This window comes from Bison bison, unplaced genomic scaffold (genome assembly GCF_000754665.1).
Source record: "Bison bison bison isolate TAMUID 2011002044 unplaced genomic scaffold, Bison_UMD1.0 scf7180017864180, whole genome shotgun sequence".
NCBI classification, from domain to species: Eukaryota; Metazoa; Chordata; class Mammalia; order Artiodactyla; family Bovidae; genus Bison; species Bison bison.
In genome coordinates, this window is record NW_011494752.1 from 9570971 (window position 1) to 9595055 (window position 24085).

Consider the following 24085-nt stretch of genomic DNA (forward strand, 5'->3'; position numbering starts at 1 on the left):
ATGGCTGGATGGCATCACTGACTCGATGGACATGAGTTTGAGTAAACTCCGGGAGTTGGTGATGGACAGGGAGGCCTGGCGTGCTGCAATTCATGGGATCTCAAAGAGTTGGACACAACTGAGCGACTGAACTGAATACTAAATTTATGAATATTAACAAAGTTTTAAATCTGAACAATTTTATAAATATGGGCGGTAATTAATATTTGCTATGTAAAGTGTTGACTTTTAACTGTTTGAAAGTAAAACATCAGGGCAGAAGCCATAATGACATGGCAAAAGAAAAGGACATCTTTTAAACATATTTTCCTTAATAATACTGTTGTTATTCAGTCGCTAAGTTGTGCACTAGTCTTTGTGACCCCATGAACTGAAGCACGCCAGGCTTCCCTGTCCTTCCCTATCTCCCGGGGTTTGCTCAAACTTACGTCCACTGAGTCAGTGATGCCATCCAACCATCTCATCTTCTGTCACCCGCTTCTCCTCCTGCTCTCAAGCTTTCCCAGTGTCAGGGTCTTTTCCACTGAGTCAGCTCTTCGCATGAGGTGGCCAAAGGATTGGAGTTTCAGCTTCAGCACCAGTCCTTCCAGTGAATATTCATAATTGATTTCCCTTAGGATTCACTGGTTTGATCTCTTTGCAGCCCAAGGAACTCTCAAGCATCCTCTCAGCACCACAGTTGGAAAGCACTGTACATGTACAATATGAAGCACATTTTGGGAAAAAGAGAAAGGAGAGGAAGAACTTCCTCCTACTTCTCATCTTGCTCAGTTTAGATTTGGCATCACACATACACACACACAGACACACACAGACACACATACCTGTCTCTTCTCATAAACAACTTCCTCTCTTCCTTTCTTAGGGCTTCTCAGCTTCCACACTTTTGGCGCTTGGGTCAGATCATTCTTGGTGGTGGGCCCATCCTGTGCCAACATTATATGTTGCAGCATCAGGGGCCTCTACCCACTAGATGGCGGTGGCACCCCCCAGTATGAAAACCACGATGTGTCCAGCCATCTCCAGGTTCTCCTGGGTAGGGAGGTGGGGGTGGGGGACATACGGCCCCTGAGAACCTCTAGTCCCGGCTCATTTCCCTACTCATGCTGAGACTCCACCTGCTCCATCGCATACATACAACTTCTTAGGCATCATATGTGTGAGATCTCTTTTTCTTTCTTGTGTAGCCCACAGCTCCATCTTAACTGGATTCTTTTCATAAATACTTAAACATCTTCAAACAACCCTCCCTCAACAACACTTCCAGGGAACCCCTAAGGCAGCACCTGTCCTTCTGTTCCCTCCACATGTTGAGGGGTTGGTATTTTCCGGGCTTCATTTCTTTCTCCTCTTTCCCTCTTCCCTCCCTCAAGTATGATTCAGGGACCTACCATTCTGCTCCTGAAGCTTCCACTAAGGTCTTAGATGACTCCCCAGTGGACAAATGCAATGTACATGAGGCTCACTGGAGCAGAACCAGATGAGGCAGTGTGAGTGTGGTGTTGACCCTGTTGAGTTTTGACTTTTCAGAGGCATTCTCGAGGAGACGTTGGGTGGACTCTGATAGTTGAGGGCTGGAGTGAGAGGGGTGGCCTGGGCCACCAGTGCCCCTGGGGATGGACTGGTGTGTGTGTACATATATATATACCTGATGCCACAGGTGAGCTGAGGTCCCTTGGAGAAGAGTGGGTGCGTGGGACTTAGAGCAGATGTTCTCAAACTTAAGGGAACTTAAGAATCAATTGAAGGGCTTGCAAAAGGCAGATTGCTGGGCCCCACCCCCAGAATTTTTAATGCAGCAAACGCTGCGGAGCCGCGGCGAGGGGGCGTTTGAGTTTCCAACCAGGTCCTCCCGAGCTGGTCGGCTACCACGCTTGGCGGTTCAGGTACCAGCTGGGCGGTTCCGGTACCGCGCTGAACGGTCCTAGTACCGAGCTCTGCGGTTCGGCTATCGAGCTTTGAGGTCCAGGTACCGCGCTGGTCGGCCGGGTACCGAGCTCTGTGGTTCAGGCACCGCGCTCTGCGGTCCGAGTGCCGAGCTCTGCGGATCAGGTACCACGCTTAGCGGTCTAGGCACCGAGCTTTGCGGTCTGGGCACCGCGTGGGCGGGAGACGGCGCAGGGCCGCGAGACTACATCTCCCAGGCTGCCCCGCGCCGCTCGCGCGCGCCCCCTGCAGGCGGCGTCGGGGCGTCGCGTCGGCGGCGGGGGCCCCTCGGGAAGTCCGTGAGGGAGCGCGGGAGCCGCGGCGGCTGCTGGCTGCGGAGGGGAGCTGGCGGGTGAGTGGGGTCGGCGCTGAACATTCTCGCCTCGCGTCTGAGCCGCGTGGTCATCTCGGGCTGCGGGTCCCGGTCTAGGTCCGGAATGGGGGGTCCAGGGTGCGGGGTCCGGGGTGCGGGGTCCGGCGCGGGTTGCGGGGCTGCCCCTCGCTGAGGCGGCGTCCGGCCCGTCCAACCCGGGCGGCCGGACCCGTGTCGCAGGTGGCGCGGCAGGAGACTGGCCTCCCCTCCGGGCCAGGAGTGTCCGGGAGCGCTGGACGGAGGCCGGCGCCGCGAACACGGGCCCCCAGAGGCGCCCCCGGAGCGGCCCCGCGGGAGCTGTCCTGGGTGCTGCGAGGCGGGGCGGCCGTGGGGTCCGGCCCCTGCGAACCGTGGGCCCCGCTTCGCTAGCCCGGCCGGCGTGGCGCACCTGGACCCGGGCGCCGTTGGGATGCCCGGTGGCCCGGGATGCGCAGCCTGTCAGGAGCGCAGGGGGACGCCTCCTCCTCGCGCATCCGGGGAATGCCGTTAGTTTTAGAATTCTTTTTAAAAAAGGGAATTCGGACCCTGAATATCTCATTTTTGAGGTGTGGGCGCTGCGTTTGCCAGCAGGTAAGTTTATATAATGAGCGCTGCTTGCTTGGAGAGACGCGTTCCCGGAGGCTGCTCGCCCTTGCCCTCTATCGGGAGCATTTCGCCCGCCGTGACGCGCTTATCCATCAGCAGCTGCGGGCGCTGCAGGCAGCAGATAAAGCGCCGCTGAGTCGTCACAAGTCAAATTTTGGTTTCAGAAGATTTCTGTCATCTAGTTTCAAACAAGATGCTGTTTCATTTAAGATGGGAGACGAGGTTGGGGGTGGGGGCAAGCCTGTCATCCCCGATGCCTTACTCTACAGAAAACAGCTTTGCAGGACGAAGTCAGGAAGCAAACTAACTTTGATTTGTGCCCCAAACTAGACCTGGAGCGTCCTCTCTGAGGTCTCTTCGTTTTAATCCTTTTTCCAGTTGATTTGTCTGCTTGTTGTACGTGGACAATCTTCTTTTCTGTTAAACAACAGAGGTCTCTTTCTGATGTTTGTACTCATTTCTTGTTTTCTATGGACCACCTCTCCAGAGCCTTGACTATTAAATAGGACATTTTTGTCCTGGGCTTGGTTTTAGGGGAATGTTGCCAGTTTCCTCACTAAGGATCTTCTTTATCAGATTAAGTCAGTTTCTGTTTTGTGGCTTTCAACCCCCTCCCTGTATGCTTCTGTATAGCATGTACTGATATGGCCATGTAGTGTTCTTCTTGACATTGTTAACATCACAGGAGATTATTTTGCTAGTTTTTCTGTCGCCAAAATCCTGGGATAATTTAAAATGCATGTATGGGTTGTTTGATAGAGTCAGTTGGCTGACATTTTATTTAGGATTTTGGGATCTGTATTGATAAGAGATTGGTGTTATGTTTTTTCACCCTCCTCCCATGTCTGAGTTCATAATCAAGGTTATACTGTCCTCAGTGGTGGAGAGGGGAAAGTTTTCTTCATGCTCTGAAGCAGAATGATCTGGTCCCGAAGTCTGGCAGAATCTGACTGCAGACTGCCTGGACTGCTGGTGGTGGTGTTTTTTTTTTTTTTTTAAAGAAGTTGGTATTAGAATTTAACTCCCTTTCCATTTTTTCCATGATTGGCTTTTCTAAGATTTTCTGCCTCTTCAACCTAATACTTTATGTCCTCCTAGAAAATCATCAGCACAGTTGAAATTTAATATATGTTTAAAAAAAAAGAAATTTAACTTATGTTAACATAATGTTATGTATAGTAGTCTGTTGTAAGAGAATAAGTCTTCCATGTCTGCAGTGCGCTGTTTCCTGTTTATATTTACTTGTGTGTGTGTATGCGTGCATGTGTGTCCACCTCTTCTCTTTTTTAATTGGCCAGACTTGCTTCATGCTTGCTTACTTCTTTTCAAATAACCAGCTTTTGGATTTATTGATTAAACTAGCTTTTGGATTTATTGATTAATCCTATTGATTTTTTCTGTCATTAATTTCTGTTCTTTTTCTTTCTCCTTAACTTGGGTTTATTTTACTCAAATTTTAGCCTTTTGAGTCGAAAGATTCGATCATATAATCGATCAGTCCTCCTGATGGAGACAAGAACTTGTAATTCCTGTCACCTCTTGTTTGGTGTTGGCTCTATTCTTACTTTAACTCTTCAAATTAGACATTATTTCTGTTATTATTTTCTAGGTTAGCTAGATAATTGTTTAGATTATTTATTAGCTAGATTTGTTTATTAGCTATTATTTGTTAGCTAGATGTATTAAATGTATCTACCTGTTTACCGTCATCCTCCCTCTTCATTCCTTCCTGACCACAGATTCTCTTTTTTGGATCACCCGCCTTCTCCCTGAAGTACCCTCTTTGCGAGTTCTATCAGTGTTGAATTTTGGCTTCAACTGTTTTCTCTAGTCCATTGAGTCCAAAGTTTCATATAAAAAGTGTGTGTGTGTGTGTATTTAGCATTTTTAAAAGATAGTTTGTAGGTGGAAGGTTTGGGGACTTCAATTCTGCCATAGTGCTGAAAGATGAAAAATAGAAATTAATCTGTAGTCTAACAAGCTGTCAGTTTTAGTGACTTTTCCCTGTACAAAATTAAATGTTCATCTCACATTTACTAAGTATAATTTATATTCTCCGGACCCTTATTTTTTGCTTGACCTATTGATTCTGAGAATTGTGTTAAGGACTTCCACTGTGATCCCTAATGGTTTTCTTTTGTTCTATTTGTTTTTGTAATATTATTAAATATATACATTTATGAGCCAGCCATAGCAATGTTGTTGCTTAGTCACTATGTCGTGTCTGACTCTTTTGTGACCCCATGGACTGTAGCCCACCAGGCTTCTCTGTCCATAGGATTTCCCAGGCAAGAAGACTGGAGTGGGTTGCCATTTCCTTTTCCAGGGGATTCTGCATTGACGGGTGGATTCTTTACCACTGAGCCATCTGGGAACCCTATAAGCAATGTGTATGCATGCCTTCGTGCTAAATTACTTCAGTTGTGTCTACCTCTTTGCGACCCCGTGGACTGTAGCCCTCCAGGCTCTTCTGTCCATGGGATTCTCCTGGCTAGAATGGGTTCCCATCCCATCGCTCCCAGAAGGGATCTTCCTGACCCAGGGATCAAACCCACATCTGCAGTTCCTGCTTTGCAGGCAGATTCTTTACTGCTGAGCCACCAGGGAAGCCCTTTATCTGGCATATCTTCTAGTAATATTAATTTATTTTTGATTTTCTGTGTTTTGTTTTAGGTGTTACTCTTGTGATTACCTAACAGGAAGATTTTGTTTTATTCCTTAATGTTTGTCTTTTTTGAAAAGTTAGGGTAAATACACATATCATAAAATTTACCATTTTAGTCATTTTTAAGTGTATAGTTCATTGCTGCTGCTGCTGCTAAGTCGCTTCAGTCGTGTCTGACTCTGTGTGACCCCAAAGACGGCCTCCCACCAGGCTCCCCCGTCCCTGGGATTCTCCAGGCAAGAACACTGGAGTCGGTTGCCATTTCCTTCTCCAGTGCATGAAACTGAAAAGTGAAAGGGAAGTTGCCCAGTCGAGTCCGATTCTTGGTGACTCCATGGACTGCAGCCTACCAGGCTCCTCCGTCCATGGGATTTTCCAGGCAAGATTCCTGGAGTGGGGTGCCATTGCCTTCTCCGGTACAGTTCACTAGTAGTAAGTATATTCATGTTGCTGTGCAGCCAACCTGCAGAACTTTATCATCTGCAATATCTAAACTGTTCCCATTAAACAATACACACCCCACCCTGCCCCCAGCTCCTGGTAACCGCCACTGTACTTTCTGTCTCTGTGAAATTGCCTGTTCTAGGTACCTCATGTAGAATTTGTCTTTCTGTGACTGGTTTTTTTCTCTTACTGTCGTGTTCTCAAGGTCAGTCCATGTTGTAGCAGGTGTCCTTTCTTTCTTTATGAGACTGAATAGCATTCCATTGTGCATACAGACCACATTTTGCATGTTATTTCATCTGGGTTGCTTCCACATGCAGCTGTTGTCAGTAATGTTGGTCTGAACATGGGTGTACAAACACCTCTTCAAGACCCTGCTCTCTGTGCTTTTGGGTATTTACCCAGACATCACATTTCAAGATTGTATGATCATTTTGTTTTTAATTTTTGGAGGTATCGCTTTATTATTTCCCCAGCAGCTGTACCTTTTTACATTCCTGAAACAGTGTGCAAGAGTTCCAGTTTTTCCTTATCTTTTCCAATGCTTGTTATTTTCTGTTTGTTTTTTTTTTGAAAGTAGCCATCTTAATGGGCGTGAAATCTTTATCTTTCAATCAATGACTTTAACCTATTTATATTTTATTAATGTTATTTTGGGTCCTATTCCTGCTGTCTTGTTTTATGTTTTCAATGTCTTGTGCTTATTTCCTGACAGCCTCCACCCTTTTCCTATTTTTTGTTGGGTTGACTGAGGATTTCTTTTTTTTTTTTTCGTTTTGTTCTATTTTATTTCTCTCAAGACATGGAAGTTACAAAGAACAAAGTTACATGTTCTTACTCTGCTTGTGTTTGGCACCCTTGAATTTGGAGACACCATTTTATTGAGGTATAACATGAACATGTAAAGGTATACACATCTTAACAGCTTGATGAATTTTGACTAACTAAATACATGTTTAACCAGCAGGCAAAACAAGAAACAAACAAAAATAAGACCAACCTTTCCCACATTCCAGATTCTGTCATCCTGCTGCTCACTGCCAAGGATAACCCCTGCCATTTCTGACAATAGACTGGTTTTCCCGTTTCTGTACTTGATAGCAATAGAATTGTACAGTACGTGCTCCTTTGTATTTAGCTGCTTTCTGTCAACATTGCATTTGTGTAATTTGTAGGATTCTGGAGTGTGGTTGTGGTTTGTTCATTCCATTGCTGTATACGTTCCACTGTTTGTATGTATCACGATGTGGATATCCATTCTGCCTTGGCTGGCTTTAGGTGGTTTGGGGTTATCATGAATAGTGCGCCGTGAACATCCTAGTACACGTCTTTGCTGGCTGGATGGATGCGTTTCTGTTGAGTGCATATCTAGAAGTGAAACTGCTTGGTCATAGAGTGTGCATATGCTCAGTCTTTACGGATGCTGCCAAACAGTTTGCGATAGTGGTTGCGTCAGCTTATGTACCCGAGAAGCATGTGTGGTTGCCTCACATCCTTGCCAACTCTTGGTAATTTCTTTTTTATTTTCGTCATTCTGGTGGGTATGACATTGCGGTTTTAACTTGGATTTCCCTGATGATAGATGAATTTGAGCTCTTTTGGTATCCGTAAGTTTTCGCACATACCTAAGCATTTTTTCTCTTGATGTTTAAAGATAATTTGTATATATGAGATTTGGGGGTTTTGTACATTATGTGTCAACAGTTATATGTTTAACTGATTATTTGTTCATCACTGACTGTTTTATCTTGTTTTTCTCATTTTTGGATTCATTAGTTGTTTTGATCGCATGAGTCCTTCAGTAAATTTTTTTCCCCTAAAGATTCTATGGGTGGTAAACTTTCTGAGCCTTCATAAGTTTTAAAAATATTAAAAAACTTTGCTTTTCCACGTGAATACCATTGACTGGGTATAGGATTCTAGGTTAAAAATGTCTGAGTTTTGAAGATAATTCTTTATTCTCTGCTGGCCTCTAGTGTGGTTAATGAGAAGTCTTTGTAATCTGATTCTCACTTTTTTGTTTGGTTTTTTTGTTAACCTGTTTATTTCTCTGAAGCTCTACAATTTTTTCTTTTTTCCTTGTATTCTAAAATCTCACCACTATTTGCCTTGGGGTGGATTTCTCTTGTTCTTCCTGCTTAGTTCTCAGTGGTCCCTTTCATTCTGTGGATAAATATTTCTTTGGCCCTGGGGAAGTTTGAATGTTTCCCTACCTCCTCCATTCTCTTCATTTTCTGCTTCTGGAATTACTGTTAAATGTGTATTAGAATTTCTTGGGACTCTCGGGCAGTCCAGTGGTTAAGACTCTGTGTTTCCGGTACAGGGGGCGCGGGTTTGATCCCTGGTTGGAGAACTAAGATCCCACATGCTGTGTGGCCAAAACATAAAATAAAATAGTATGAAAATGGATATTAAGATTTCTTAATTTATCCTTCATGTTTCTTGACTTTTCTGTCAAATGTTCTATCATTTTCGGGCTGCATTCTAGAAGATTCTACAAATCTAGTTTAGCTTTGTCCCATCAACTCTTTAGCCCATCTATGGAGTGTTTTTTTTTTTTAAATCATGTATTCAATTTTCAAGGTTTCTACTTTTTTAAAATTTAATTTTTGAAATAAATAAGATATTCAGTGTTCAAAAATTATACTGTATTAAAAGCTGTAAGTAAAAGGTGCCCCTCCGTCTCCCCACCAAGTTCTCTGTCACCTCAAAAGCAGGTAACCAGTGTTATTAGTTTCTTATATATCCTTTCAGGGACACTTTATGAAAATACAAGTAAGTATGAATTATGTTCTTAAGTCCTCCTTTTTTTTTTTTTGCACAAATAGTACTTCCCTTGACCCTGCTTTTTTTTTTTTTTTTGCTACACCTCCATTAGTTCCCTGACCAGGGATCAAACCCGGACCCAAGCAGTGAAAGCGTCGAGCCCTAACCGCTGGACCACCAGGTAATTCCCTTGACAGGGTTTTATTTTTCTTTTTTAATCTTTTTTTGATGTGGACTGTTTGTAAAGTCTTTATTGAATTTGTTACAATATTGCTTCTGTTGTTTATGTTGTTTTTTTTTTTTTGATCTTAGCTCCCCAACCAGGGATTAAACCCTCACCCTCTACATTGGAAGGCAAAGCCCTAACCACTGGACTGCCAGGGATGTCCCCTGTGTGCACTTTTTAATTTCACCATGTAGAGATTTTAACCAACAGTTGGCTCTTGCTTTTCATAGTCATGCCTCCCTTCCATCTTTCCAAAGACATTTAATAATTTCTTCTACATGCTTCATTGGGCTTCCTAGGTGGCTCTGCGGTAAAGAACCCACCTGCAAGGCAGCAGGCTCACTGGTTCTGTCCCTGGGTCAGAAAGATCCCCTGGAGAAGGAAGTGGCAACCCACTCCAGTATTCTTGCCTGGATAATTCCATGGACAGAGGAGCTGGGCAGACTGCAATCCATGGGGTCACAAAAGAGTCGGACACGACAGCGACTAAACAACAACAATGTGCTCCATTAACTCCCCTCTCAGGCATACGTCTTCCTGTTAACTTGGTGTTCCCATTTCATGACGCTGAGTAAGAACCTGGGGCATCTGCCTTCAGATGCTCATACTTGAGCATGAGGGTTCTTGTTTGCCTGCTTGCCTCTTTGCTGCCTCTGGTGATTGCTGGAGACTGTGACGTGCTGCTTCGTGGACTCTGTGGTCCAGGGCAGGGGCTCGTGTCATGGCCGCTCAGTGTGCAGGGAGGAGTCCCAGGGGCTTGGCCATCCCGGCTGCCGTGCCCCAGTTCATCTCCTTGTCAGATCCCACCCCTGCCCCTCATTCCCTCTGCTGATCTGGAACCTGAAACCCTGCATGACGGGCTCCTCCCAGGCTGGTGCCGGGTTGTGGTTCAGTCGGGCAGTCTGACCCTGAGTATGCTGTGCCTCTCAGAAGTGTCTTAGGTGCTTTCATTGGCCACTGGTCTTGTTTCTTGTTCCCCAGATCTCTTATTGATTTAGTGGTTTAAAAATATTTCTGTCGTTCCAAAGAATTTTAGGGTAGGAAAGCAGAAGTATGTATTTAGTCCAGTTTCCCCCACTATGTCCACAAGTCTGTTCTTCAATATTACCTTTTATCTTGAATCAATTTCTGTTGTTGAGGGGGTCCCAGAGACCACACCCAGGTTCAGAGATTTCCTAGGAGGTCTCACGGGACTCCTCACATTCTCACATTGTCATCCCCATGGCTGTGACTTATCACTGTGAAGGATACAAAGCAAGACCAGCAAAGGGAAGAGCCCAGAGGGGCCAAGCCCTGTGGACCAGGCACAGGTTTCTGAGAGTCCTCTCCTGGGGAGTCACCCGGCGACAAGCTGTGCAAACACAGCTGAAGCACATTCCTCCAGGAAGCTCTCCTGAGACTGGGCCCCAAGGTCTTTTCTGGGTGCTGGTCACACCGGGCACCCTCTGCCTAGTATCCACCCAAACTCCAGGCTCCTGGAAGGGAAGCAGGTGTTGAGCATAAAACAGTGTTTGCACAAACAGTTTAGGGGCAATAAGAGCCTCTCTTATCAGTCCTGCAAACATCAGGAAGCAAAATCCAAGTTCCCAGGTGCCAGCCAAGGGCCGACTGGCTCAGGCCTGTCTCAGGCCTGCCCTGTTAACCCTTTGTTGTAAAATGGCCCTCCTGTTTTCCACAGGAAAAAAATGGAAACCATACCTGGAAATGACTTCTCCCAGCCAAATTACCAAGTGCCCTTTGCCCTCTCTCGGGAGAAAGCAGCATTTCTGGAGTATTACGGGTAAAGCACTATTTCCTGACTTTGGAATAAGCTGAAGTTTGTTGCGTGGCTAGCAGCCTTGAGGGGCAGAGCATGGGGTGACCACTGGGCTGTTAAGTGATCGGTTCTCTTGCTGGTCTTCGGTCACCAGTGGCAGAGCACTGGTGCAAGGCACGTGACCATCCCCAGTGTCATGTGTATCTTTTCCTAGATCATTCAGGTCACCTCTTCCACCACAGGCTCTGCTCCCCAAACTCTGGCCATGGCTCCACCCATGGGGCATTTTATCCCTTACTTCTCTTCTGTGACTGTGTTCAGTGGCTTTTGTTGCTTCACTTTGTGTCTAAGTTTAATCTCCCACAAGACTGAGAATTCTCTGAGGACCAAACAGCAAACCACATGTAGCTATAGACCCAGAGCCTCCCCGGCAGGGTGAAGCGCTTACGCTGGTATCTGTTAGTGCTTCTGGAAGGAGCAGCTACAAGAACATGGAAAGGCATCTCTTCTCCATCCTTGATCCACATGTCGCTGACTTGTATTCTGTGATGAGGATGGTGATGTAAACCTGTGTGTGTGTGCATGCTCAGTCATGTCTGACTCTTAGCGACCCATGGACTGTAGCCCACCAGGCTCCTCTGTCCATGGGATTTCCCAGACAAGAATACTGGAGTGGGTTGCCAGTTCCTTCTCCAAAGGAACAGCTTCTCCATCTGAGCCCCTCACGTCTTTTGTGTTTTTCGTGCTTTCATTGGTTTATAGTTTATAAATTTATAATTTATTCCTTTTTCTTCTGTGTAGCCCACTGTCTCATTCTCTTCCCCACCCCCACCATGGCCGACTATTCTGTTTAATACACACGCTCTTATTGTATGTATTCTTTTTTTTTTTGAGCATCATTGTGGTTTTATTTGTAGGTATTTCCCCAAATGTAACTGTTACGTATTCAGTCTCTTGATGCCATCATGATATAATGTGCTCAAATCTTCCCCAAATACTTGGATTTGAGTGGAGATCTCTACCCTACCCAATACATCCACATCTTGTGTGTATGTATTCTCAAGAATGTGTATTGTTTTGTGTGCATGTTTTTTCTTATTTTTTCTCTTTTAAAAAATTTAGTTTGTTATCTCCTTTGTTTCTTCTCTCTTTGTCTGTGTGGACTCCTAGTCGCAGTACACAGGATCTTTCACTGTGGCACTTGGGCTTAGTTGCCTCGAGACATGTGGGATCTTCATTCCTGACCAGGGATCAAACCTGTGTCCCCTGCATTGGAAGGCCGGTTCTTAACCACCAGACTGCCAGGGACGTCCCCATGGGAGGGTATTTTTAATTTACATAAGTAGTGTCATGTTAGACTCTTCTAGTGTTATCACTCACCGCCATGTTTCTATGACTCATTCCTGTCGCTATGGTGACTGTCCAGTTTGTGTATCCACCAGCTGTGCCTCTCTCCCTCCTGGTGATGGATGCCCACATTGATTTCTATGCCCAGACACTACAAGCAGTGCTGAGGGAAGCTCTCATACATGTCCCATATGGACTTCTGGGAGAGTCTCTCTGGACGTGGGCCAGGAGCGGGACTGCCTGCTCACAGTGTGTGCCAGTCAGTATCATTGATTGCTTCTGAGCGAGGCCACGCCATTCTGCATCTCCCCAGAGTGCACTGGATTCCAAAGACCTTTTTCTCTGCAAACACTTGGCATTGTCCAGCTTTCTAATCTTTTGCAGTCTTACTCTTATTTTACATTTCTCTGGTTACTACTGAGTATATACACTTGAGAATGTGTATGCTTGCTACCTTGTTGTATTTTCTTTAATGTAAATTGCCTGTTCATGCTGTTTCCCCATTTTTGTTTTTTTGGCCTCGCCACATGGCTTACAGGATCTTATTTCCCTGACCAGGGATCAAACCCTGACCCATAGCAGTGAAAGCCCCAGTCTTAACCACTGCACCATCAGGGAATATCCTCCCCTCCATTTTCCAGTTGAGATTTCTGACTAGAATATTTTTTAGACATTAACCACTTACTGATTTTTAGAAGATACAAATGGTTTCTCCTGATACATGATGTCCACTTTGTTGTTAGTATCTTAAGGAAATCCTTAATTCTGTAGTCAAAATAACCAATTCGGGGGGAGATAGAAGGCGATGGCACCCCACTCCAGTACTCTTGCCTGGAAAATCCCATGGATGGAGGAGCCTGGTGGGCTGCAGTCCATGGGGTCACTCAGAGTCGGACAGGACTAAGCGACTTCACTTTCACTTTTCACCTTCATGCATTGGAGAAGGAAATGGCAACCCACTCCGGTGTTCTTGCCTGGAGAATCCCAGGGATGGGGGAGCCTGGTGGGCTGCCGTCTATGGGGTTGCACAGAGTCGGACACAACGGAAGCGACTTAGAAGAAGAAGAAGAAGGGGAGGGAAGGATTATGAGTTCGGGATTAGCAGATGTAAACTATTACATACAGTATGGATAAACAATAAGATCCTATTATAGAGCACAGGGAACTATATTCAGTATCTTGTGATAAACCATAATGGAAAAGAAATATGAAAAGAATATACATATATATATATTGTGTTTCTGCTGTACAGCAAAGTGACTCAGTTATATATAACTGAGTTTTTTTTATTTGCCCCCAGATACCAAGATAAATGACTGTGCTTGTTAATTGACAACATGTTAATAATCAAGATATTTCACATAAAAATCCAGATTTCTAGCCTCTGTTGAATCTGCTGTGTTTTAGTGTCAGCTATAGTAACCGAGTGGTAGACTATCTGCCACCCGGCAGGCCTCACTTGTTCCCGTGACCTCCTGGTCATGTGGTCTTCCGAGTTTATGATCAGCCCCTGCTGTGTGTGGAGCAAAACCTTGAAAATAAACAAGCGTGATGATAGTTAGTGTCCATGAAGGTGCTACCTGAATGTGATTCTGGGGTGAAGTGGGCTTGGACCTCAGAGCATGGTGCGGTGGCTGTTCTGATGGCAGTGAGTGTCAGCACAGGAAAGAAAACCAGCTGCACTAATAAATATTCTAGGCTTTTTAGGAGTCATAGTGTCTCACAATCACTCCCCTCCCGCTCTTATAGCTCAAGGGGCGTGCATGCATGATCAGTCACTTAATCGTGTTCAACTCTTTTGCCATGCACTGTAGCCCGCCAGGCTTCTCTGTCCGTCGGATTCTGCAGGCATGAATACTGGAATGGGTAACCATGACCTCTTCAAAAGAGGGTTCGGTCTTCCTGACCCAGGGATAGAACTTGTGTGTCCTGCATTGGCAGGCAGATTCTTTACCATCTGAACCACCTGGGAAGCCCATAGCTTGAAGGCAGGCAATGACAGTATGTCAGTGAATGTGATCCATTCGTTTGGTCCAGACTTGCCCCGCAGACTGTCATTTTCTGACAACATTTTCTCCTGTTGTTTCTCAGGCGCAGGCTCACAGCATTTGCCAGATCACTGGGAAGCAAGTACCTGCTTGTGCCAGTGCCGAGGTGGTGCTGGTGATGAAGCACACTTTCAGTCTTCAAGCTCTAGCTCTGGGTGGGGAGACAGACAAGTGAGGAGAACAGGCCAGGATGGGTCTAGGGTGGAACGTATCAGGGAAGACTTTCTGTAAGACGGAGGCATGGAAAATGAGCGGGGAGGGGAATTAGGCAAGACAGGGGCAGGGCCTTTTTGTGCTTCGTCTGTAAAACCCATGAGGTGACAGTTTCGCTCACTATGGCTGGAAAGCAGAGACCTGGTTTTGTGGTGGCGAGGAGTGGGGGCTTGGGGTGGAGGCAATGGGGGTGGTAACCAGCCCCAGAGTGGGTGGCAGGAATGACAGGACAGAGACTGGGTAAAAATTCCACACAAAATCCTGAGTCCTTCAGTTATCAGAGGTTGATGATGACAACCCCCATGCTATCAAAATGTGTCAGAAAATAAGAAATCACAGAACTTTAAATTCACAGTCAAAATAATCCTGATGGAGAAGAGTACAAGCCCACAAAAGTAAACCATAGACAAAGATGACATGTGGATATATGCAACTATCCTAAATAAAACAGCAAGGTGAATTCAGCAGAATTTCAAGTAGATTTTCTTCATGGAATTGAAGATTGCTTTGATATTAGGACATAGTTTAATCCATTGTGTAAGTAATGAAAGGGGAAAGCTATGTAATCACCTTAAGAGAAACTGAAAAAGCACTTGATGGAATCTGACTCTGAACCTTTTATGTTTCCTTGAAAAGTATTCACAGTCTTGCCTTCAGGCGTGCAGGCTCCCTGCCTGCCCAACTTCCTCACCTTTTTGTTTCATTGGCAAACCTTGGCTGATTATTTCTTTTTTCTTTCTTAACTTTTAGCTGCACTATGTGAGGCATGTAGAATATTAGTTCCCCAACCTGGGATCGAACCCATACCTCCTGCCTTGGAAGGCAGAGTCTTAATCACTGGACCGCTGGGGAAGTCCCTGTTTCTTTTTTTCCTTTAAAAATATTTATATTTATTTGGCGGTGCCGGGTCTTAGTTGCAGCACGTGGGATTAAGCTCCCTGACCAGGGATTGAATGTAGGCCTGCTGCATGGGGAGCGTGGAGTCTTAGCCACTGAACTTCCAGGGAAGCTCCTCTGCTCATTATTTCTTCACCTTTTCCTTCCCCATGTCCTTTGTGACCCTTTCCTGTGTCCTCAGTGTGGAGTAAGTTACCTCTTCTCTCCAGTCTAGGGAGTACTATTCAGACCTCGTGTCTTGCATTTTGGTAGTAATTCTGTTTCTCTCTATATTTAGTTGATTTCCTTCTATCAGAACCTTGTCCCGGTATGGGCCCTGGAGATACAGAGACGAGTAAGATGATACTGGTCACTTGGCTCTTCACCCCCAAACTCATCCCCTTGCTCCCCTGGCCACTGCCTCCAGCTAAAGGTACAGGTGGAGGCCCCAGGGGAGACCAGGATGTGAGAGGAGGGGGAGCCAGGGGATTTATCACCCCTGTTTTCTGCCTTGGACAGTGTCTCAGGGGTGGTCCCAGCTCCAGCTGAGGGATACTTGCCTCTGGCCTTCGTCCCACTGAGACAGGCCAGGACGGGAGCCTTTGCTGCAATGCTTGCACCTGGACACACCTCTTTTCCAGCAACAAAGTACAAAGAAACTATATGGAGCTAAAAATAATTGTGTCTGTGCAGTTGGGATAAATTCTGGACAAAAGATACAAAGAGACCAAAAAACCCAGCAGCCACTTTTGAAGAGCCTTGAGCAAAAGCAGAGTGTTGGGAACAAAAGCAGGGTATTGAGCATGCCCCCTGCACTCAACACCACCCTCACCTAACATGAGAAACAAGCTCACCCCCACTCAGGGAGCGAGCAAGGGAACCTATTACTTGCTCTCAGTATCCCCTGCTGCAGCAGTTCATTTCAGTTCAGTCGCTCAGTCGTGTGACCCTTTGTGCTCAGTCGTGTGACTCTTTGTGACCCCATGGACTGCAGCACACCAGGCCTCCCTGTCCATCACCAACTCCTGGAGCTTACTCAAACTCATGTCGAATGAGTCGGTGACGCCATCCAACCATCTCATCCTCTGTCATCCCCTTCTCCTCCTGCCTTCAATCTTTCCCAGCATCAGGGTCTTTTTAAATGAGTCAGTTCTTTGCATCAGGTGGCCAAAGTGTTGGAGTTTCAGCTTCAGCATCAGTCCTTTCAGTAAATATTCAGGACTGATTTCCTTTAGAATAGACTGGTTGGATCTTCTTGCAGTCCAAGGGACTCTCAAGAGTCTTCTCCAACACTGCAGTTCAAAAGCATCAATTCTTTGGCGCTCAGCTGTCTTTATAGTCCAACTCTCAGTCCATACACCACTACTGGAAAAACCGTAGCCTTGACTAGATGGACCTTTGTTGACAAAGTAATGTCTCTGTTTTTTAATATGCTGTCTAGGTTGGTCATACTTTTCTTCCAAGCAGCAAGTGTCTTTTAATTTCATGGCTGCAGTCACCATCTGTGGTGATTTTTGGGCCCCCCAAAATAAAGTCTGTCACTGTTTCCCCTGTTTCCCCATCTATTTGCCATGAAGTGATGGGACCAGATGCCATGATCTTAGTTTTCTGAATGTTGAGCTTTAAGCCAACTTTTTCACTCTCCTCTTTCACTTTCATCAAGAAGCTCTTCAGTTCTTCTTCTCTTTCTGCCTTAAGGGTGATATCATCTGCATACCTGAGGTTATTGATATTTCTCCTGGCAATCTTGGTATCAGTTTGTGCTTCATCCAGCCCAGCTGCAGCAGGGGCTCTAACAAAGCCTTGCCTGAATTTCTTGTCTGGCCTCTGGTCAATTTCTATGGACTGGAGAAGGTCAAGAACCCTGATTGGTATCACCACCTCCTTTCTTTGCTCCTCCAGTCTTATTAAACATGCTGGAGGGCTCCTGCTGAGTCTCTGGTTTGCTCTCCACCACCACTTAGTGTTTTGGTCATTCTCCAAACCTTTTGGGGCTTCCTTTGTGGCGCAGTGGTAAAGTATCTCCAATGCAGGAGATACAGGTTTGATCCCTGGGTTGGGAAGATACCCTGGAGTAGGAAATGCAACCCACTCCTGTATTCTTGCCTGGAGAATCCCATGGATAGAGGAGCCTGGTGGGCTACAGTCCATGGGGTTGCAAAGAGTCAGACACGATTGAGCATGCATCACTTGCTTCACTTGCAAACCTTGTGACCAGTTCCCATGTTAATTCCCTCTGCTGAGCTTTGTTGTTGTTGTTGGTCACTTGCTAAGTCATGTCTCTTTGTGACCCCATGGACTGCAGCACTCCAGTTTCCCTCTCCTCCACTATCTCCTGGAGTTTGCTTGGACTCATGTCCTTTGAGTCGGTGATGCTATCCAACCATCTCATCCTCTGCCGCCCCCTCCTGCTTTTGCCCTCAATGTTTCTCAGCATCAGGGTCTTTTCCAGTGAGTCAGCTGTTTGCACACAGGTGGCCAGAGTATTGGAGCTTCAACTTCTGCTGAGCTACAGCTCTTGAATTCTGTTTTCCAGATTGGACTCTGTTCAATATAGAACAAGAACCCCACTTCTAGATGCCCACAGTCTTTCAGGACAGACATGGAAACGACTGTGATTTTTGTCTGTTTCATGCTGCTTTCTGTCTTCTTCCGGAAGTAGACCTCACCTCGAGCACAAGGATTGGCCATCACCCAGACTGACACCATCATAGGACTTAACACTCCCTGTTCACAGAGGCTTTTCCAGGGGTCATATCATGTCCCCAGACCAGGCTAATCACTTTCGTCTGAGTTGTTTGAAATGGGTGTGGTGCAGCCAGAGCCACCTACCCTCTTGGGAGTCATTGGAGGTGTGAGTTCTGTGGAAACTTGGTCTTTGGTGGGTTTTTTTTGTTTTTTAAATTTATAAGCTTGATCTTTGTTTGGCTAAGTGTATGTCTCCAGTGCACAGTGAGTGCTCTGTCAACACAATTTCATAAAATCTAAGGTGCCATCCATTTTCAAACAATTATTTTGTGTTCCACTAAGAAAGAAAAAAATACTGTTAATTAAACCATAACATATTTTTTATGTGCACCTTTTATTTTAGATGTATGAAAAGATCTTTTGGACATATTTAAGACAGTTTATATCATATAGTTTATATCATACAGTGTTTTTATTTGTATGTAAACAGGAAAGTGTAAGTGCTGTTAGCTGCTTAAAGTGAAAGTGAAGTCGCTCAGTCGTGTCCGACTCTTTGGGACCCCATGAGGACCAGGCTCCTCCGTCCATGGGATTTTCTAGGCAAGAGTACTGGAGTGGGTTGCCTTTTCCTTCTCCAGGGAACTTATCTCTTCTTTTTTAAAATAATTTTTTCATGCTAAAAATTTATTAACTTTTAATACCAACAAATATCTAGTTATCAAATTCCTATTAAAACCTCCTCTTTTTAAAAACTTCATTCATCCATTCTTTTATTTCTGGCTGCACTGAGTCTTCGTTGCTGTGTGCACGCTTTCTCTAGTTGTGGGAGCCGGGCTGCCCTTTGTTGCAATGTTCAGGCTTCTCAGGTGGAGCACGGGCTCTAGAACACGCAGGCTTAATAGTTGTGGTGACTACCGTTGCCCTGTGGTGTGTGGGATCTTTCTAGACCAAGGATAAGAACTGGTGACCCCTGCTTTGGCAGGCAGATTCTTAACCTCTGGAACACCAGGGAAGCCCTAAAACCTTCTCTTCTAAGTCACTTTTGACTCCAGGTCGTTTGTGATTTTTCACAGATGAAGTCCCCTCTGCCACCAAGAACCCTGGTAACATGTTGTGTGTGGTTGTGGAAGTGTTCCAGGTTGTCTCCAGGGTTTTCTTTTGGGCTTGTGACACCCATTCTGTGAATTTGATGCTGGCCCTTCCTTATCTCACCTAAAGGGATCTGCAGACTGTGTTGATAAAGCAGCCAGGACTCACACCGCTCCTTCGATGGTCCTCTGATGTGAAGCCTGGAATAGTGTAGGACTGCGGTCAGCTCTGAGGCCACCTGGAGTGAAAGCCAAGTTACTGTGCTTTTCAGGGAGCTTATTCTGTCACGTCCTGAGCAGCATTGACCATCTAGCGGCGACCATAGGAGGTGTGCTGACCTCAGGGATATTGGGTGTGTTAGCATTGATGGATTGTGATATTTGCACAATTAATTAATCAATGAATCTGGTGGGGCCTGAACCCACCCTCACTGAGAGACAGGCAGAAAGATGTGCAGAGAGAGTCTCCCTTGGTCCAGTGGTTCCTTGGGCCACATCCACCCCTGCACTTTCCAGGGTTTATTTATGAAATCTGGTCCTCCTTCCCTCTTGCTTTGTGAAACTAGTTCAGATTAGTTTCATGTCACTTGCAACCTAGCAAATCCTGACTAATCCAGAAGCTTATAAAATGATTATAAACAGTGTGATGTGTGCAGGAATTAAAGTGTATTCAGGCTCTGAAGTAGCATCAAGGAGAGAGAGACCTGCTCCGTTCGAGGTCAGGCTGCAACTCTAGACTCTCTGAGGTGAGGCAGGGCCTACCTCCTGGGTGCCTCCCAAGGACCCCGTGTATACTCCAACTACTTGCTCCCACTGTCTTTCTCACCACATAATTTAAAATAATCAGTTCAGAGGAGGATGGATCCTGTGTTTACTCCCATTTATAATCGCATAATTACCTTTACTGGTGCTCCTTGAATTTTTGTGTGTGTGAATTTGAATTTCCTTCTGGGCTCACTTGCTCTCACCTTGAAGAACTCCCTCCAGCATTTCTTGTAAGGCTAACAACAAGTTCTCTGCAGGATGGCAGACATTTTATTGGCTTCTGTGTGCCACCATGGCTATAATAAGATCTGAGGCTGGTCTTACAGGTAATTAATAGTAAGGCAGTAGGACATGACTCGCCTGGAATGAATCATTCCATTGCTGAAGGTGACTTTTGAAACAGCTCACCCTAAAGGTGACAGTACACCGCTGGTGTGTCTAGCCACCAAGCTATAGGTGAACTAGGGTTTTCTTTTCTGCCAGGCACTCTTTGTGTATTGCTTTGACTCCCCACGCACCCCCACCACTTGCCCTGTTTCAAATGTTTATCTTTACCATCTTTATTTATGTGTTTCTGGCTACACTGGGTCTTCATTGCTGCGAGCGGGCTTTCTCTAGTTTTAGTACTCGGTCTTCTTATTACGGTGGCTTCTCTTGTGAGCAGGGGCTCTCGGATGCAAGGGGCTTCAGTAGTTGTGGTGCATGGGTTTAGTTCCTTTGTGGCTGGTGGGATCTTCCTGGACCAGGGATCAAACCCATGTCCCCTGCATTGGCAAGTGGATTCTTAACAGCTGGACCATCAGGGAAGTCTCTGCTTTGTGACTTTTAAGTCATTTGTTCAATTTCTTTTATTTTTTCTTTAAACTTATAGCGCAGAAAATTTCAAACATTCACAAAAATACACAGCCTCATATGGTACATTTTCATGTACCTGTGACCTGGGTTCAGTGATGATTTAACTCACAGCCAAATTTGTTTTATAAACTTCCACCTGATCATCCTCAATATTATTTTGTAAGTTGCTCAGTTTATTTTCCTCATTTTTATCTGGGAAAGAGTGACAGTATCCTGAACAAACTGAATTAAGGTGTAAAGAGAAAACCCTGTAAAACCCTTTGATGTGTAGTAAGTAGATGAAAGCTGTATTAGAAGCGTGGGACTTAGTCACTATAAGCAGCAACAAAGGATGCCTGACACCATGCGCCGGGTTTGTTTTTCTTTAAAGGAGCTGTAGTCTGGCATTTTAACAAGAGTTACAAATGACAGGGTGGTGTAGGCTAAGTCTAGCTTTGAGACTGTAATGATACAGGACTGTAAGCTTATAGCTTTTTCAGTTGACTGTAAGCGTCAGACATTTTAAAATTTAGGGCTTCCCTGGTGGGCGAGTGGTTAAGAGTCACCTGCCAATGCAGAGGATGTGGGTTCGATCCCTGGTCTGGGAAGACCTCACATGCCTCAGAACAACTTCACAAGCCCCTGCGCTGCACCTGCTGAGCCCCTGCGCTGCACCCGACTGAGACCGTGGGCCGCGACTACTGAAGGCTGCGCGCCCTAGAGCCTGGGTCCTCAGTGAGAGATGCCGCCTCGGTGAGAGCCCTCAGGCCGCAGCTAGAGAAAGCCCACGTGCACCAATAAAGCCCCAGCAGAGCCAAAAATCAATAAAGTAAAATATTTTTAAAATGTAGTCTTATAATTAAAAAAAAAATACTAATTCAATAAAATTATTTTGGAGAGAAATCATGTTGAAAGATTTTAGTAGTATCCTCAGAGTAAGATGTTTTAAATAGTTCTTCTGGACATAACCTGCTATTCATTGTGAGGACATATGTTTACTTACTAGCTTCAAATTGATTTTGCTGAGAGAAATGAGGCCTTTGGTTGGTCATTCTACATTCTCTCACCTGTCTCCCCAGTGATATAGGGAATGCATTTGCAGGGTTGGCAGAGGAAATTAAGATTTTTTGTTGTTGTTGTTCTGGAATATATTAACACTTAGGCTCATACTTGATAGCTTCACTTCAATGAGCATCCTCCTTTAGTTAAACTGGCCTTGGGTATTCTCCAGGGAAAAATAGATTGTTACGTTTTTTAACACAAATGTGTGCATGAACTGGTGAAGAAGAACTTCCTTTAGTCACAATTTCAGAGTTACAGAAGCACATGTTTGTTATTATGATCTTTCAAGTTTGCTAACTGCTTTACTGAAAATAGTACATGGAAAAATACAGCACAGTATGTCCCGAATAAGCCCGTGGGTATTTCTTTTTAAAAGTTATAATTTAAATTCTGTCTTGAACTTGTCAAATGCTTTCTTTTAAAATACATGTTTATATAAGCATTTGCTTTAGTGCTTTTGTGATTGAACCAAAAGGGCTTCCCTGGTGGTAAAGAATCCGCCTGCCTATGCAGGAGACTCAGGTTTGATTCCTGGGTTGGGAAGAGTCCCCTGGTGGAGGAAATGGCAACCCACTCCAGTATTCTTGCTTGGAGAATCCTGTGGACAGAGAGCCTGAGGTGCTGAAGTCCATGGGGTTGCAAAAGAGTTGGATATGACTTAGAGACTGAACAACAATTGAGCCAAACAGCAGGGAGAATGGGCAGCTTCTGCTCAAAAGACCGAAACTCCCCCAGGTCTCTCAGGGAGGGGTTTTTAAAGACAGTGTTAGCGGTGGGTATTGTAGGGGGTGTGATCAGCTTGTACACAATTCTCTGACGGTTGGTGGTGAGGTGATCAGGAGTCTACATCCAAAACCTTCTGGTTACAGGGGGTCTGAGGTACGTGCTGGTGGGCTGCATGCACTTAACTCCAGCTGGTGGGGGTGTCAGTCTCTGTACTACTCAGGACGTGGCTTAGACTGCTATCTAGAGCCCTTGAGGAGGAACTGAAGGTCCAGCACCTGTGTTGTGGCTTAACTATTATTATTTTGTCTTACTTAACTGTTTTCCTTTGTTTCTGTATTTTCTCACTGCTCTGATTAACTTTGGAACTCAGGCAAGGCCTGGGAAGCTAAAGCTTTTCTACAAACAAGAGGCAGGGGACATGGTGGGATGGGGTGGGGTTTCTATCCCTGAGAAGCCTCTCCAGGGTCCTGCTTAATTTAACTTTTCCTTTGAATTTGCCTTATTTGTCTGTTAATTCAACAAATATTTACTGATTCCCTGATCCATGCTAGATAATGTTCTAGCTACTGATGATGGGTGGGAAGTGAAACAGACAAGGACCCTGCTCTCAGTGAGTTTGTAATCTAGTGGGAAGATAGGCAGCTAATAAGAAAACTTCAGGCTGTGGTCAGCCTGTGTGGAGGACATTGAGCCGCTGGTAGTGTGAGAGTGAATGAGCTTGGGGGCAATACCTGGTCATCGTATTTATACTTTAATTTAGTTACTGTTATCAGAACAGCAATATGGGAGAATGGAAAAACCATGAACTTTTTCTGTATAAACCTTAGGTTTTCTAACACACGTTGTGTGGATATCAGAAAATTATACAATCTGTCTGATTCCCAGTTTCCTCAACTACTCTAAGGGTAAAAGAATACTACCTAGCTCATAGGGACTTTCTGAGGAATAAATGTGACAATTTAAGCAAAAACCCTAGGAAAGTGTATGGTCTCTAACAGTTGCTTTATAAATAGTAGCTAACATATTTCTAGAGGCTTACCTGGTAGCTCAGCTGGTAAAGAATCCACCTACAATGCAGGAGATCCTGATTTGATTCCTGGGTCAGGAAGATCCACTGGAGAAGGGATAGGCTACCCACTCCAGTATTCGTAGGTTCCCTGATGGCTCTGCTGGCAAAATGAATCTGCCTGCAATGTGGGAGATCTGGGTTCAATCCCTGGGTTGGGAAGATCCCCTGGAGCTTAAATTCTTTCTTCATTAAAATTAAAAAACAAAGTTCCCCCATGATTTCATCAGTTTTTCTATCCGGTGCCTAATGAGATGTTTTAAAGAGAGCACCTTAAATAGCCATTCATGCCCATGGTCACCATGGTAACTGCTAGCATGGAAACTTGCTGCTATGGGCTTATTCATTTCCATGAATCGTCACAGTTTAATGTATATCTTCTGTTGGCCAGCTTTTGTTGAGGTCATAATTCACAGGAAGGGAACTATATTTGTATTTAATGCAGCAAAGTTTTATAGAACTGAAGGATAATAAATTCATCAAGAATCTGGACACCAAAGCAGGGTTCTAGGGCAGAAACAGCAGTGCCACTGCAGTTTCTTCTGTGGGAAACAGCACACTGTGGTTCAGAGGGGCTTTACTACCGCACCCAGCTCGGGGTGCGAGCCACAGCCTGGGAGCAGGCAGAGAC

The 24085-nt window shown here is 45.1% G+C and overlaps 1 protein-coding gene across 3 annotated transcripts in view; it reads left to right on the plus strand.

The window, feature by feature from the left end:
- Positions 1–2206: 2206 nt before the first annotated feature.
- The window catches only part of SPECC1 (sperm antigen with calponin homology and coiled-coil domains 1), a 208012-nt gene continuing 186133 nt past the window's right edge, over positions 2207–24085 (plus strand). The window contains exons 1-2 of one of the 3 annotated variants that reach the window (XM_010842935.1): positions 2207–2278; positions 8872–8940. The gene's annotated coding sequence lies outside the window, so the exon portion shown is untranslated. Of the gene's footprint in view, positions 2279–6617; positions 7601–8871; positions 8941–24085 lie in introns of those variants that run through there. The other 2 variants (XM_010842936.1, XM_010842938.1) reach the window with 2 other exon arrangements.